Below are 15,239 nucleotides of genomic sequence, written 5' to 3'. Positions count from 1 at the left end.
AAGGCAATGATGGAGAGATGGCAGTGATGGGGTGAAGGCAATGATGGAGAGATGGCAGTGATGGGGAGAAGGGAGTGATGGGGTGATGGAGCACTCATTCAAAACCTATGGTGAGTTGAGTCACATTATAAATGTTATTTAATTATAAGTATGCACTGCTACACTACAACCGCGTCCATAGCCCCGCCCCCTTATGACCAAAGCCCCGCCCCTGCCACACCTCCATCCCCGCCCTGCCGGGCCATGGAAGAATGGTCTTGCTTGAAACCGGTCCCTGGTGCAAAAAAGGTTGGGGACCACTGCCATAAGGGATCCCTGGCAAAGGAATCCTAATGTATTTACTGCTAACCTGAATTCTTTTACTGATGGTCTAATTGGGGCTTTCTCAGCGGGTATCCAGTTTACCAACAATACCGGACACTGAGTTCAGTGATGGTATTCCCTTGTTTGCTTTCTGATAGGAGCATGGGACTTTTCTCCTATATTGTTTGGTTCTTATTCTGTTTTCTCTTTTTCAATAGTTTTAATTGTTATTTAGGTAGAAGTCGCAGCCAATGGCAATTCTGTTCTCTATGTGATGCCTCTAAACTTTGCTCGAGCAATAATATGCAACATATTCAGACAAGTATAATATGGGGTCTGAAATGATATGCATGACCTGGAATGTGAGGGGTATTAAAACCCCCTGGAAGAGGATTAAGGTATTTTCACAGATTAGGCAATATCGCCCTCACATTGTGGCCTTGGTTGAGACACACCTGACCAGAGACACAGCTCAGTGAGTACAGAAACCGTGGGTACAATGGCTTATTCAAGCATTCCATACTAGCTATTCAAGGGGGGTTTCGCTACTGATACATAAAGACGTTAGGTGGGAGGCCAGGGAGGCCTGGAGAGATCCTGAGGGGCGTTTTGTTTTTGTGTATGCACCAACTAACTCTAGGAAATATGTTATCTTATGTACAGTATGTGCAACATGGCAGACAGTCTGAGTTTCAACACAACTGAGCAGGTTCTCTTCAACTGGCTTTTGTCACGCCGCTTTGGTCAACCATACCCAGTGATAGTGGATCCGCGGAGGAGGAGACGCATGTGGGTACATCCACTTTTGAGGCAACGACTCACAAGAGGTCATTTTCACTGTCTCTATTCTTCTCTGCGGAAGCATCCTGCAAAATTCTACCAATACTGTCGCATGAGCCTTGCAACATTTGATCGACTCTTGGAGACAGTGCACCCTGGGATAACCTTTCAGGACACAAGGATGCGCAAAGCTATATCTGCAGAGGAGCGACTTCTACTCACATTACGGTATGTAATACACAACCACATTCTCTATGTTCATGATGTGCTGCCCAAAGTATGTACCGTATTTTTCCGACCATAAGACGCACTTTTTTCTTCAAAAATTTTGGGGGAAAGTGGGGGGTGCGTCTTATGGTCTCAATATACTAACCCCCGGGGCTCTGCGGTGCGGTGGTGGCAGCGGGCGGGGCTCTGTGGTGCGGTGGTGGCAGCGGGCGGGGCTCTGTGGTGCGGTGGTGGCAGCGGGCTGTGCTCCGGTGCAGGGGCGGCGGCTCCACCGGCATTTCCTCGCAGCCCGGAGGCCCCCGCACATCCCTTGCTGGCCGCCGCCATGTTGCAGTGGCCTCCTGGAACATGGATGCCGGGAAGATGGCCGCCGGTCCGGGGACGGCGCATGCGCAGGTTCAGATCCCATCCTGAGATCTCGGTGCCGGGATTTGAATCTCGTCCCCCGAGATCTCGGGACGAGATCTGAACCTGCGCATGCGCCGTCCCCGGATCGGCGGCCATCTTCCCAGCGTCCATGTTCCCGGAGGCCACCACAACATGGCGGCGGCCAGCAAGGGATGTGCGGGGGACTCCGAGCTGCAAGGAAATGCCGGCGGAGCCGCCGCCCCTGCACCGGAGCACAGCCCGCCGCCACCCTCACCCTGTAGAGCCCACCTGCTCCAGCACAGCTGCCCCAGCACAGCTGCCCCAGCACCGCTGCCCCAGCCCAGCACAGCTGCCCCTGCCCCAGCACAGCTGCCCCAGCCCCAGCACAGCTGCCCCAGCACAGCCCACCTGCCCCAGCCCCAGCGCAGCTGCCCCAGCACAACCAACCTGCCCCAGCACAGAGCTGCCACCGCACAAGCCTGGACCACTGAATGACCCCTGTGACTACTCCTCCACCTGTGCCGGATCCCTTCTCAGGTAAGCTGAATTCGGACTGTAAGACGGACCCCCATTTGATACATTATTATTTTTTTCCCTATTTTCCTTCTGAAAATTGGGGTGCGTCTTATGGTCCGGTGCGTCTTATAGTCCGAAAAATACGGTATTTATTGCTTCATGGACTAATTTTAATGCCCTCATCTTATTCCAGATATGTTGAAACTTACAGACCAGAATGTTATGTGTAATATGTACTGAATATCTCTTAGTCATTGTGCGACCAAATATGTGTGTGTTAGTAGATCTGAAATCCTAACAAGTTTGTTATGTATGTACCTGTTTTTTGGTTAATTTGTACATTCTAAAATGTTCCTTTTCTGTTGTCCTTCAGCTTCCTGTCCACTGGCCTGTCTTATGCCACCCTCCACCATGAGTTTCTGATTGGAAGATCTACCATTTCTGGCATAGTCAGGTCGACATGTAGTGAAATATGGTCAAGACTACATCAACTCGTCATGCCCGAGGCCAGGATGGAAGACTGGTTGAGGATATCAAGGGACTTTGAGGAGGAATGCCAGTTTCCTAATTGTATTGAGGCCCTTGATGGCAAACATATCCGGGTGCGTAAGCCGCCGACATCTGGCTCCCAATTCTTCAATTATAAACAATACTTTTCTGTTGTATTGTTGGCTCTGGTCGACCCTCAATACAAGTTTATAATTGTTGACATTCGGTCCTATGGAAGGACGGGAGATTCTCGAGTCTTCAATACTTCCATTATGGCTCAGAGGCTACGCACCAACCAGTTGGATCTACCACCACCACGCCAGCTACCAGGCTCCACTCAAGAATCTGTCCCTTATGTCCTTGTGGCAGATGAGGCGTTTCAGTTAACGCGCAATGTCATGAGGCCATATCCCCGGCGCAACCTTGACCACCGGCGCAGAATTTTTAACTTGTGCCTATCACGTGCTCGGCGACTGGTGGAGTGCTCCTTTGGCATTCTTTGTGCAAAATGGAGGGTACTCCAGTCTGCCATTCAGCTGAGTGAACAAAATGTTAATGAAGTAGTTAAAGCCTGTGTGGTTCTTCATAACTTCACCAGGATACATGATTGTTCCTCCTCTGCTGGTGTTGTGCGTGGGTTGGACAATGTGCGTAGGGCGAGACCACCTATCAACCCTCAACGTAGACCGCTCTCTGGCCTCAAAGTGCATGATATTTTCACAAATTACTTTATGTCACCTGAGGGGGAAACTTCTTGGCAAGAGCATGCTGTGTCTATGTTATAATATTTTGGTTTCTGTGTGTCTAAATATATATATTTCTTCCCCTTCTGATTCTATGACTGTTGAATTGCATTGGTAAGCGTATGTTAGTATGCTGACATGGTTTTTTAGAATTGAGACATAGACGTAAAATGTAGTAGACAAATGTTTACGTTTGCCTTTTTTTTTTTTAAAGCAAAACATATTCTTGCCATATCAGAAATGTGGCAATGGGCCAAATTGGCCTTTTTGCAGATGTGAACATTGTGTGACAATAAAATTTTCATACATAGAAAACAACAAAAATAACAGGAGCCAATAACAAAATGGAAATATTATAAATTTTGGTACGTTGGGGAGGAGAAAGCAGAAGACCAGCCTGTGTTTGCTGCTGGCTACTTTGCCCAACTTGCCCATCGCCCTGTGTGGGGGTATACTGTTGCCCATGATGTGGGTAGTGTACTGCCTCCTGGGATTGGGCTTGGTACTGGCCAGAGTGATAATGAACAGGGGCATCTTGTTGGGTCGAGTAGGCCCGTGTCTCATACCCACCAATATAGCCATGTCGTCCCCAACCAGGTTGGGACCAGCCTCCAACAGTCGGTGGGAAAAAGTGGCCATATTGGTGAGGTTGGCTAGAGCCAGACATATGTGGCTGCTGTTGTAAAGGTTGGGTAGGGGGAGGAAGGGGGTGAGGTGTAGGCCCACGTATTTGAGGATCCTCAGAGCCTGCTTGAGCAAGCATGTGTGTGGGTGGTCTAAGGCGCATTAGATTTCTGGGTGAAAGCTGCCACCTCTCCAGATATTCAAATAACTCATTTGGGGTATTGGGGTGTGTGCTTGCATCAAGCAGGATCTGAAAACATCCTCGAATATGGAGCCTCACCTCACGGGAAAGGGCACGAAGATAAAGGGCCAGGCTGCGTGAGTATGCCTCCTCGCCATCCTCATTATTGACTCTAGACAGATAGTTCAGGACCCCTGTGTCCACATTGGTACGGGTATCTTGGGCAGGGATATGGCGCCTTCTTCTTCCTCGCTGGAATGGTCCAGCAGGCTGTGGGGAGCCCCGGATCTGGGCAGTTGGGCTGCTGCTCATGTTGCCCTGCTCCTCCTGTATGGCTGATGGTGCAGCAGCAGACAGTCGCCCTCCCAGGGCAGTGGGGTACTCGGTACCAGGCCGGTATCTCAGAGGGAAGTGTCACAGTAGCGGTGACCTGGTCCGTGGACCTGGGCGCCCATGTAAAAGGGATTAAGTGATGGAATAAAGTTTATGAGTGAATGATTCGTGACGCCACCTGTGGTGTTCGGCAATGGAGATGTTAAGCCGACGCTACAAGCAGATCCTCTGGGACAGATGGTGTAGTGCAGCAATGATGATGTGGCCCTCCACAGGTAGGGCTGTAGTCCCAGGGCAGAGTAGATGAAGTGACAGCGAGGAGAGAGAGACGTGGATGGTGCGGTGTTAGGCGCAAAGATGTAGCAGTGCTGAGTAGGTTGGCGCAGGAATAAGCAGAGGAAACCAGGGCATGTAGTTCCAAAGCTTTACTCACAGTCTGTTGTGCATACAGGTGCCCGCATCCATGCTGTGTCCTCCAGGTCCAGGGCCCAGCCAACTTCCAGGCAAGATGAAGTACTCCCTTCCAACACTCCGCCAACATATGTGCCTTTTCTGAACGTCTCCCTTTTGCGCCTATAGTGAAGTACTCTCAGTACTGAATTATACTGGAGTTCCTCCTGTCAGATGTTCCTATGAACTCTACTTGTACGGCAGACAGCTGTAGCCTGCTTCGGGGACTCCTCACTACTAAGTCACGGCTCACTCTTGTTGCTGTTGTGCCCCCAAGTCTGGTGTGGGAATGAAGTGGTGACAACTTCTATTCCTCCGGTGTCTGCTGCAGGACCATTAGTATCTATACAACCTCGGGGACCGGACCCCGGCCTTGCGCTGTGAACTTGAGAAGGGTTCTGCTCTAACCCTAATCCTTAGTCCTTCTCTCCTTACGTTCCGTACTAATCCTTCCTTCTTATGGAGAGAGTCAGGCTTTCCACCAATGTTCCTCTCCTGTGCCAGCGGACCCAGGTCACTGAGGTCGGCTGCAGCACTTCCTTCATCCATCCCACTCAGGGGATCTTCACTCTTCCACTGACTCTGTCAGACTGACTAAATCCTAAACTCTTCCCGCTCTTTTGGTGCCAACTAACTCCACCCACCTCCCAGCACGCTTCGTGTTCCAAGCAGGGAGCCACCAAAGGGTGTTTTGCTACACTACTATGTTGTGTGGGATGCAGGTGTTGGAGTGTGGTCAGGTGTCTCCACCTTACCTGAATGGTGAGGTACCACACCTCAGGAGGAGGTGCAGTACCTCTGTGGCGACTGAACCCTCATGGGCGCCACATCCACATATCTCAAAGCAGTACGCTTGACTTGAGGCTTAACATACACCCATTGCTGGAAATGGTTAAAGTTAAATTTGCAAGGTGGAGTAAACTCCCGCTATCTGTAGCCGGGCGCATTAACTTAATCAAAATGATATTACTCCCTAAGCTCAGTTATTCTCTCAGTGCTGTGATGGTACCCAAGTCCTTTGCAAATTTGAACTCTCAAATTACGTCTTTTATATGGGGGAAAACTAGACCCAAACTCAGGCTGTCACCCTGCAGAGACCTAAAAAGGGGGGTGGGGCAGCGTTACCAGACTTTTTCCTTTATTATCTGGCTGGGCAGGCCAGAGCTATAAGTAAGTGGATGCCCGGTAATTATCTCCCTAACTCTGAGAATCACCAGCTCCATGCCGCACAAGCTAATTGCCCACTGTGCTTTCAGGAGTTGGAAAAAATTACTGTGCCCACACAGTAATGACAGACAGGGAGAACTTAAACCACACCGCGCCGCAAACACACCGGACAATACTGTAATGTGAAAAGGGAAAACAAAGCACAAATATAGGAAGGTGAAAAGGTAACAACGGATCATACGACACCAGATATGAATTTCTCTCTCCAACACCACCTCTCCAGACCGGAACCACTTGGCATAAAACACAAGCTATAATCAGCGACGCCCACAGGCCAGCACGACTATTTAAAGACCGTGGGCGTGACCAAACATCCCACCTGATTTCCAGCTAGATTAACCCCCGATAACCTGAGTAAAATCAAGCCGGCGCCACTGAGGCTATAGTGGACGGAGATGGAACTACCGCTGCCTGCCGGACGCTGTGGTGTGAATAGCGTCCGACATGACACCGGAGCCCCTCAGGGTCCGATTTGGTGGCCCGGGGCCCCCCAGGGTCTGATTTTGTGGGCGGGGCCCCTCAGGGTCCGATTTGGTGGGCTGGGCCCCTCAGGGTCCAATTTGGTGGGGCCACTCTGGGTCCGATTTGGTGGGTGGGGCCCTTCAGGGTCCGATTATGTTGCTGGGGCCCCTCAGGGTCCGATTTTGTGGGCGGCGCCCCTCAGGGTCCGATTTTGTGGGTGGGTCCCCTCTTGGTCCGATTTTGTGGCCGGGGCCCCTCAGGGTCCGATTTTGTGGCTGGGCCCCTCAGGGTCCGATTTTGTGGGCGGGGCCCCTCAGGGTCCGATTTTGTGGGCGGGGTCACTCTGGGTCCGAATTGGAGGCCAGGGTGGCTCAGCCTCCGATTTGTAGGCCAGGGTCGATCAGATTTGCATTTGTGCTTTGGGTTTCGCTTTAAGAGCTGATGTTATCTGGCAAGAAACTGTGTCCTGGTGGGGTCATGTAAAGTTCATAGGTGTTGGCATAGTAATTGGGTGTGCCTGCGCATATCAATGAGCTTAACTGCCATTTGAATCGCCTCACGACTACCCCATGTATTCCTATGGCAAAATTTTCCCATTGAAATCGAATGATGGGAAAAAAAAATTTAAATAGCAAATTGCGCAAAAATTACAAATCCGATCGACACGAAAAATACTTAGCACACCACTCGTGGATGCTGGCTTCGAAACGACACCTCAACGGAGTCTGCGTGTAGTGGTTTGGGCCGCATTAATTGCGGAAATCAAGTTAGCAGCGTTCGGATTACAAGATAGTGCTTTCTTCAAAGCACTATAATAAATAAAAGGCAATTTTTTTATATTTATTCTGTGCTCTACGCTGAGAATGATGTGAGTTGTAGGACCACAAAACTTGGAATGTCCGTAGTTCCTGCACCTACAAAATGTGTGAAAATGTGAAACAACGGGAATGTGTGGGCTCCCGCATTGACAAATTACCGCGGGAGCCCCCACATTTTTTTACAACTAACTAACCCCTTAAATTAACACCTACACCTCCCAAATTTTACACATCAACCCTCATCTAATTACTAACTTACTTACAAAACAAAACATGAAATGAAATGCTTTACTGTATGTAAACCATGTGTCATTTCATGTCGGGTTGGGGAATGATTTGACAAAAGCCGGCAATTGAATTAGCGGCTATTCTGCTATGAAGAACTCTGTGAAATATACATATACATATATATATATATGTGTCTCAATGACATATATATATATATATGTATTCTATGTGTCTACATCTATTCTTTCGTTTGTGTTATAAAACCTGTCATAGGGCTCCATATGTCCATTTTGCAAGCCGGCGAGAAAATCTCGCCATACGGATGCCATACGGATTACATACAGATGCTTACATGCGCAAAATAAGCGACCACACCTTGCTTACGGATGACATACGGAGCACTATTTAGGGGTCATTCATCCGTATTACGCCTGTAAACTACAGACCGTATTTTGCGTCGGTTAGTGTGACCCCGGCCTTATAGACAATGATTCCTGCTCCATTGTCATTTGTGTATTGCTAGATGTATTACCAGAAAAGAAACACTCAATGTTCTTGTTTTAAGCTATTAAATACACAAAAGAATGAATTAGACTGGTTGCTATGGGCAGCTGCTACATTTTTGTCCATAGTTTTTTAAATTAGGTTTTGCCCCTATGGTAACAGTGTAATTCTAGAAAAGGGGGAAGAGTTGTTATAGGGCCTTCAATGTAATTTAAGTCCTTTATTTTTTTCAGACACAGTAAAAGCATTTTACTTTTGGGAACTTTCCTTACTCGCCCGGCTCCTCCAGCCTTGATGCTGATGATCAGTGTGATGTGTCATATTATTACTACTCGTTATCAATATTAACACCTGTGGAGATATCACTCATGGTCATATGTGACATCATCGAATACAGGAGGCCATTATTACCTCACAGCATGATGTCACCATGACTGTGGGTTATATAAACAGGTGTTCAGGGGGAAAAGGCTCATTTCAGAAGATGAACACGAGGAGAGTGGAGGATCCAGGATCGAGGACACAGACTCTCATGTCAGGAGATGAAGACAAGGAGAATGGAAGTTCCTGAATTGATGATCCAGGTAAATAAGAAACCTTACAGGGATTTCTTAGTGAAGTTACCACCAACATGGACCCTCTAAGCCTACAGATTGTGGCTGTAAGGTTCTAGGTTTCTTCCGTCCTTGGTAGAATCTCTAGACTTGGGTGCTGAAGGTTCTTTGTGAGGTCACACAGCGGAATGTTGGACACTGAGAGTACTATGCAGCGAACATGGGGACATCCCTGGGGTTATCAGAGAGGTCAGCACAAAGATGGCACCTTGGATGGAGACACTACAGTAGCTGTTTCGGTCAGTGGCTGGCACAGATTGTTGGTGGGGGTTCTGTCACTTGAATTTAAGGTTATTGGGGCAAACAAGTCTTCCATTATGCCCCTACATGGGAGAGGTTGGTGTACATACATTGGGGGAAATATATTTATTGATATACTTTCTATTTATTTATTTTACTATTTTATTTTACTATTTATGGTACTTATATATAAATGCATTTGAAGCAATTTTTTTTTAAAATCATATTTATTACACCTTTTTTAATTGCCTACAGCAAAACTTAAAATTTGTAGTAAAAGGAAGGTGAATAACTGGCACTTTATGCTTTTCTACAGGTTTTATACTCATACTTCCCCTCAAATTATTTTTTTTCTTACTAAAGGAGAGAATCTGGATCCTGGAAGGAAGACTGAAGACTCTAAAGCGAGCAATGCGATTGTGTAGTATTAGGCTAGTTTCACACTAGCGTTTAAACGACGCGCGCACGGCGCCGCTAAGCCACGCCCCCTGCTGGCTCCCTGCCCGCCCCTTCCTGTCAGCACCTCCTCCGAGCGCACAGGGCTGCATGCGTTATGCGCACCCTATCTTTAGCATAGGGTGCGCAGGCCGTGCGCAACTATGAATGTAGCGTGCGCTGCGCATTTTTGAATGTGCGCCGTGCGCGCCGAACGCAGCATGTTGCATTTTGGCGCGCACGGCGCACATTCAAAAATGCGCAGCGCACGCTACATTCATAGTTGCGCACGGCCTGCACACCCTATGCTAAAGATAGGGTGCGCATAACGCATGCAGCCCTGTGCGCTCGGAGGAGGCGCTGACAGGAAGGGGCGGGCAGGGAGCCGGCAGGGGGCGTGGCTTAGCGGCGCCGTGCGCGCATCGTTTAAACGCTAGTGTGAAACTAGCCTTAATCAGTTAATATGTCTGCACATTATATTTGTTGTCTTATGATGTCATTATATACTGATTATATGGATCTAATTCTGGAATCAGTCCATCATGACATTATATTGTTTAGCTGTCTGCTATATAACCAAGCTGTATAAGGAGTAGTACATGCTTTAGCACTACAGAGTGCAACTTTATTTGTTTTCCAACTGTATAGGGTCCTGATACGATATAACTGTCCTATGTCTGTATATTAAGGCTGAGTTCACACGTGGCTTTTTTTTGCGTTTCCGAGGCGGTTATTACCGTGCGATTTTGCCTCAAAAACGCGAAAAATAAGTATCCCATGCATTCCTATGGGATTCCGCAATGCTGTGCTAATGCTGTGGTTTTTACCGCGGCGGAATTGCTTCACGGTAAAAAACGCAGCATGCTCATTAATTTTGCGGAATCGCGGCGATCCCGCACCCATAGGAATGCATTGTTCTGCTTACTTTCCGCATGTGGCTGTGCACACCATGCGTAAAGTAAGCAGAACATTTGCGGATGGTACCCACGGTCCGCAGGAGAGGAGACTGTCCTCCGGGCTTTGGGTATCATATCCCTGTAAAAAATAGAATTTAAAATAAAAAATATTGTTATTCTCACCTTCCGACGTCCCGCGCAGCCTTCCCGCCTCTCTCCACGCTCCCAGTCCCAGTAAGCCTTTGCGAGCGATGACGTCCGTTCTTGCGGGATCGCGAAGTCTCGCGGTCATTCGAGCGACGTCATCGCGAATGACCGCGAGACGTCACGATCCCGTGAGAATGGACGTCATCGCGGTAATTGTCGCAAAGGATTACTGGGACCGGGAGCGTGGAGAGAGGCGGGAAGGCTGCGCGGGACGTCGGGAAGGTGAGAATAACAATATTTTTTTTTTATTATTATTATTTACATTCTATCTTTTACTATTGATGCCACATAGGCAGCCTCAATAGTAAAAAGTTGGTCACACTCGTCAAACACTATGTTTGACCAGTGTGACCAAGCTGTCAATTAGTTCTCCAAGCGATGCTCCAGATCCCTTGGAAAACGCTAGCAATTCTGCAAGCTAATTACGCTTGGAAAATGATAGTTTTTCCGCGGGAAAATTGCGGGAATTTAAATGCGATTTTCCCGCGGAATGGAATTCTGGAATTCTCGCGGTAATTTCCACGAAAGTTCCGCTACGTCTGAACCCAGTCTAAAGAGTAGTGTTTGTAGAGGGGGTAGTGTTCTGTTTTTTTTACAGGGGAGATGAACATAGTCAAGCTATGAGCTCCAGGGTCTGATCTGACGAGGAAAGGTGTTACCAGGACAAAGAAGATCTGCAATCCAGAAATGAGTCTCCATATTGAATATCACTGCTCTATATACAGTATGTCAGTTAGATAGCTGTAGTATGGCCTTGGTCCAGGGTTCTCAAACTGATCGCTTTTCCCGGGGTCAAGAAGGAATTTTTTCCCTGTAACACACAGGTGTCCAGGTTTTTTGCCTTCTTCTGGATCATTGGCTTTAGGTAGGGGTAGAGATTGTAATTAATAAAATGTGTTTAAAATCAATGATCTGTGTCCATATATCTTCATTTCATACTCAGGTATTTGTATATGTTAGTTCTCTTTCATGATCTATGACTACGAAGGTATACAAAAATACAAGGGCGGTAATTATGTGTCTCCTAATGCAATGTCTGTATTTACTGTATAATGCATACAATACAGCCATAGACGACATATCTGAAGTAGTGGGAATTATTATCCTCATAGAAAATAATTGCAGGCTTGACTTGAATATCGAGTATAATGGAAGTCAATGAGAAACTCAAGCATTTTTCGGAAAGTTCCTAACAGAAGAGCTGATGGGGCAGGAAAATCACTGAAAAATGGATGAAAACTGTGCTCAAATGGACGTGGAAGATGCCTGGATGCATCTCTAACTCCAAGATCTCTGCCTGGAACTAAATTTTAAATGATGTGGGGGTCCTCATCATTTTTTAAAACCAGCCAAGGCAACGCAGACAGCTGAGGGCTCATATTATCAGGCTGGGAAGGCCCATGATCATTTGTCCCTTCCTAGCCTAAAAAAGAAACCTCTCCAAGATTGGTACATCATTTTAAATATGCCAGTTCTGGGGCTTTGCCCATTTCTTCTGGATTGGGGGAAGTTATGGGGGTGTCTTATAAACACCTCTCCATTACTAACCCCTGGGCTTCACCTGACATTTGTAACAACCCTGACGGCATCAATGTATGGCCTCCCATCCCCCACACTCCAACTTACTCACTGCTCCAGGCCATACTGTGAGTTCTGTCTGCTGCTGGCTCCATGCTGTGTGCCTCTTGCTTCCTGCCTGCTTCTGCATGCTTCCTGGCTGTGTGCATAGCGGGGCAGCATCGGCACTCTCTGGTTCTTATGGAATCAGTGTGCACCTGTCTAATGTGCTCCTGGCCAATCACTAAGAGACCTCTACTGTAGTATTTAGTGCAGCTCCACCCGGTGGGAGCTGCCTGTGCAATGCCTTCACTCAGTTAGTGTCTTGCTACTGAGTTGACAGGTCCTGTCCTATGTTTCATCTCCTCTGGAGACCTGATTCCTAGCCTCGCTTTGTACCTGTCTGTCTGCCTTCCAGGAGGCAGAATATCCTGATCTCTGTGTCTGTGTTTTTGCCTTGTCTTGTACCTGTCCACTCTACCCACCAGGAGGCAGTATATCCTGATCCTTGTGTCTTTGGTCCTGTACCTTGTCTCGTACCGTTACCTTGTCTGAACTCTGTCCTACCTCTGTCTATCAGTCTCCTTGTCCGTGGCTCCTTCCCTGCTGTGTCTTTCCTTGTGTCCTTTCTGTCTGCCTGTGCTCCGCACACTTGCGGCTCTGCCTGTGCTCTATACTCTTGCGGCTCTGCCTGTGCTCCGCACTCTTGCGACTCTGCCTGTGCTCCGCACTCTTGCGGCTCTGCCTGCTCCGTACTCTCGCAGCTCTGCCTGTGCTCTGCACTCCTGCGGTTCTGCGTTGTTCTGTTTCTGCTGCTGCACAACCTCTTGCTGCTAACTGCAGCTCCTCTCCGCAGCCTTGCGGTTCTTCTCCAGTGTGAACAGGTCCAAACCTGTTCCTTCATACCCATCTATATTTCAATCCTTCCCATACCAGCACCTGCACCTCCTGTGTGAACAGTTCTCTACCTATTCCATACACCACTCCTTCCTCTCCATGTCCCTGTACCTTCCCAGTCAGCTGTGCCTGCCTGCCAGTGTCTCACCCGTGCCCGCCTGCCAGTGTCTCAGCCGTGCCTGCCTGCCAGTGTCTCAGCCATGCCCTCCTGCCAGTGTCTCAGCCATGCCCGCCTGCCAGAGTACCAGCCGTGCCTGCCATGCTCACCTGCCTGTCTGCTAGTCATGCCTGTCGCCTGCACCTGTCCTAGCATTCTGTTCCAAAGTAGGATCAGCAGCCACAACCAGACACCATCCCATGGAGTGGCACCTGGCAGCTACCTGCCGCACAAGCCTGACCTCACCATCAGAGGCTCCAGAGAAGACCAAGGTAGCTGCATTAGTTACGCCCCCTCCAGGGTAGTCTGGTTTGTAGAACAGTGGGTCCACAACGCCCTCGCTTGAGCCAACCTGCCAAGGCATGAGTGTGACAACATTACACAGCTGAGATCAACCCTCCAAAAAATTACCCCGATTGTGTCCATTACTAACCCCTGGGCTTGAGCTGACATCAACCGAAAAAAAAATTACCCTCGATTGCGACAACAGGGCAATTGGGAAGAGTCTAGTAAAGCAACAGAATTGGAGCATCTCATGTGATGCACCAATTCTGGGGAAGCTGCGGACTGGTATTTCTAAGCTGGGAAGGGCCCAATATCGATAGACCTTCCCAATCTGATAATATAAGCCTGCAAGCGGTCTGCTTTACTTTGTCTGGTTACCAAAAAAAAGGGAGACCTCACATCATTTAAAAATAAACTATTCATGATATTTGTCTGTGATGCATCTTTTAGGTGCATTTTCAACCACAAAACATGTGGAGTGGGGACTTGAGCATGGCGCTTGAGCACCCACTATACTTGTTTGTTTTAATGTTTTATTTATTGAAATCTGCAAGTTACATCCGAAAGAAAGCAATCAACAAAGTAGCTTACAAAATTATTATATAACCTACAAATTCCACTTTTTGGGAGTTAAACAGATGGTTTGAAATATCAATTCATGGCAAAAACTATTGATATATAGAGGTTTAAGGACAACAACAGCCTTAAAGGAACTTCCAGTAGCAAGATTATCTGGGTTCAAATCTGGGTTCTTCCCATCCACACGCCCCTGCTACATCACATATGCCATGATTTCAAACAAAGATGAAGAAGAACAAAAAAGAAGAAAAGAGAAAAAAAAAAAACAGTATAGGGAGTAAAGGGACAGGAGGTCAAGTAATTAGAGGGAGAAGTTGGGAGATAGGGGTGGAATATAGGGGAAGTAAGGGGAGGGGGGGGGGAGAGGGGAACACTAGGCAACAAGGGTTTCGTCCACTCTGATAAAGCCGAGCAAGGAGGCCACTATAGCCTTATCAACTTCTACTAATGGATCTGAATCGGGTCCATGGGTGCCATACTCTTTCAAAAGCTGAAAGTGAGCCATTCACCAAGGCAGCCAGTTTGGCTACTTGATATAGCATATCTACCTTCTCTTGCAATTGGGATATAGATGGAGTGGTAGTTGTCTTCCAGTTCATAGGTACCAAAAGTTTCGCTGCTGAAAGAATGTGTTGAGTCAACAGAGCAGTATTCTTATGTCCAGCACCCACTATACTTGATCAAATTAAATATATATGGAAATTCGGAAAAACAAAAGAACGATGTTCCTAAATTCAGGATACTCTCCAAAATATACAATTAAAGAATGAAGGACATTGGGAGCTTTAATCGCTAAAATACAATATATGGATGTGACATCAAATAGATTCTAGATCATGATTTTGCCAAAAACTAAACATTTAATCAAAATTATACAAACAAGAAAACTCAAAAATGGACAAATCACCTTATAGAAAAAGTTGTGACTATAAAAACATGCGGGCAACAATACAAGCATGGGTTTGTAACTAATAAGTCATGTCAGACTAACTTAATTTCCTTCTATGACAGAATCGCTGATTGGGTGGATCAGGGAAATGCTGTAGTTATAGTATATCTTGACTTCAGCAAAGCATTTGACAAAGTATCTCACACAATCCTTATTGAAAAAATGGCT

The sequence above is a fragment of the Dendrobates tinctorius genome, unplaced genomic scaffold, assembly GCF_039654945.1.
Source record: "Dendrobates tinctorius isolate UK_male_01 unplaced genomic scaffold, ASM3965494v1 ptg000011l, whole genome shotgun sequence".
Lineage (NCBI taxonomy): Eukaryota > Metazoa > Chordata > Amphibia > Anura > Dendrobatidae > Dendrobates > Dendrobates tinctorius.
Note: the sequence above shows the minus strand (reverse complement) of the source record.